Below are 2,965 nucleotides of genomic sequence, written 5' to 3'. Positions count from 1 at the left end.
TTCCTATGAAGATAATAAATAACATATTATGTACCCTAAAAAAGGTGCACAGATAACTTTAAAATGCACGGTGGTATTTGTACCATACCATTTGTGTATACATGTTACGATTGGATTTGTACATAACCATTATATTGATTACAATATCACATATCATACCACTGTACCATACCATGTTTTAAAGTATGCCCCTAAAATGCATCAGACGGATTAAATAAAAAAGTACTCATTATCGCAGCTACATCTCGTCACTCTAAATACGTTTTGACACTTGTTTTGTATTGGTGATCAACTTCTTACTTACTACAACACATAATATGGGATTGCAAAATGATAGATTTCAATAATTTAGGAGGGGCTCTTCAGCAAAGCAACCCTATGTTATCAATGTAAGATATAAAGTTTAAAATAATGACATCTTGGTTTAAATACAATTGTTGAAATAATACACATCAATTTTATCACTTGATACCTTTAGTTTTAGTTGGGTTCGTATTGCTCAGTCTTGGATTTTCTATGTTGTTTTGTTTACTGTTGTTTGGCTGTAACTGTTACTGTTACTGTTACTGTTCATCTTTTTTTCTTTTTTAGCCATGGGGTTGTCAGTTTATTTTCGACTTGTGAGTTTGTCCCCTTGGTGTCCTTCCCCCCTCTTTTAGAACTTTATTCGTGTGTTGTATGTTTCTTATGTACATGTATATAACTGTAATTTATGTTATGTTTACTATTTAACCCTTCAAGTTTTACTGTAATTATCAATAAATTATTGTTTTTTTTTTAATAATCCTAACTAAAAGAATTATTCAGACACTAGTCTAGGTCTGTAATAAAAATTGTGTTTATACAAGAAGAATATTGATTGATTGATTGGTATTTAATTTAACACCACTTTCAACACTATTGTGCTATAAAAAAGTTCTGTAGGAAAACTGACAATCCTAGTCAATTAAGATTGGAGTCGAGTGCACCTGCTCTGGCTAGTGATACAGTAGTTCGACTACTTAGACCACTTGGCATAAAAGCCCCCTACAAGAAAAATAATCAAAGCACCAAGGACGCTATAGGCAGTTAATTAAAAAACTAAAGGCAAACTTGGCAGAAGTTAAGATGAATATTGTGGAAGAATTGGTGAAAATATTTATCTCAGCTATTTCCCAAGTATCAAATAATGTTTGTACCGTAATGTTTCCGCTATCCAATCCTACCACTTTCAAAAGTTATTTCTAATTCATTTTTTAAAGATTCAATGTCTGAGATTATGCACATACACTGTCCCATGTTAGGGGAGAATTTTGTGCCAGCTAACATGTTTAACCCGCCACATTCTGTATGTACCTGTCCATAGTGAGGACCCAGTAATTTGGTGATTGTTGATGGTTGCTGTATGTCATATTTATTTTTCATAATTGTTTTGTACATAAATCAGGCTGCTAAGTTTTATTGTTTTACATTTGTCATTTCATGGTCGTTTATAGCGAAGTTAGACGAAGTTAAAATAACCGCCAACTGAGACTGAATATTCCTGCGCTTTTTGCCATTTGGCAAATGTAAACGACTTGTAATTGGAGATTTTTGGCGATGGAATAATACATACAATTGTTCTTTGACATCTTAGCCAAAAGCACAGGGGATAATAAATTAACTACATAAGGATTTCTATTGAGCACTACTTCCTATGTGCAACTTCAAAACTTTTGGGTGGTTCGACCATCATTTAAGGTTTTTCTGGTCATATTTTTTGTATTCCAGAATTAAAAGTATGAAAAAATTGTTCAATTAGTTATAAATAACATAATAGCCAGCTAGATAATAACAATGGCACCTATTTCAGCATTTATTGGGTAGAACACAAATCTAGGGTGCTAGCATAAGGCAACTTAACTGCCTAAAATCGGTTTAATGTTTTGGGGGAAACGCATCAAAAAGTGTTCCATAAGAATAATTTAAGAAAAATTCGTAAAGGGTTACGTGAAACCCTGTGTTTCGCCCACGGTTGCTGCTGTCCGATTAAAAAAAGTGTAATGTTGACTTAAAAGTGAGTTTGTTTATCAGTAAAATACAGAATTTAAAAAAAACTTTGTCTTCGGATGCTATTTCTTGGAGATTAGCTTATGAATAAGTTTAATGGCAATCCATCAAGTTTTACAAACTTATCATGTCCAGACTGTCTGTATATATATATTAACTATTAAACTAAGTCCATCTATCAGAAAATACTGAAAAAGAAAAAATATTTTCAAACGTTTGTTTCATACATTTTAAAAATCTTAATAATGAAAAAAAAGCTTCTGTCAAAGTTTCATAAATTTCTATGAAGGTTTAACAAAGCATTTGATGTGTAACAAACTTCAACCCATACTGTATCTACTTGTTAACTGCAAAACTAAGTCCATTTTTCAGTAAATTACGGAAAATGAAAATACATATTATCAAAATTTGTTCTGGATACTGTTCTGTGGTCATTTAAAAGATTCTGTCCACATTTCATAAAATTTCATGAAAGTTTTACAAAATAATTGAATACTGAAAACTTCAACCTGAGACTGAATCTGAATGTTAAGTGTAAAAAAAAATAGTCCATTTATCAGTAAAATACGGAAAAAAGTTTTGCTCTTGATACTGTATTTTGGTCATGCACAGCTTCTTTCCAAATTTCATAAAAATTCTGTGAAGGTTTGACTAAGTTATTGATGACTGAAAAGCTTAAACTTCAGTCGGGCTGAATCTTAATGGTAAGTGAAATAAAAACTAAGTCCTATTCCATTTATCAGTAGAATACGGAAAATGAAAATAAATATTTTCAAATTTTGCTATGGAAACAGTTACTCTTTTCACAAAAAATCTTAAGAGTAAAAGTACTCGTAAGTCATAAACATTTTAGTATAACTTACGACCAATTTTTAAACTTAAGACTTTGTTGGGAAAAGAGTCGCTGTATTTTGGTAATAAATAAGCTTCTGTCCAA

Source organism: Mytilus californianus, unplaced genomic scaffold (genome assembly GCF_021869535.1).
Source record: "Mytilus californianus isolate M0D057914Y unplaced genomic scaffold, xbMytCali1.0.p SCAF_8, whole genome shotgun sequence".
NCBI classification, from domain to species: Eukaryota; Metazoa; Mollusca; class Bivalvia; order Mytilida; family Mytilidae; genus Mytilus; species Mytilus californianus.
Note: the sequence above shows the minus strand (reverse complement) of the source record.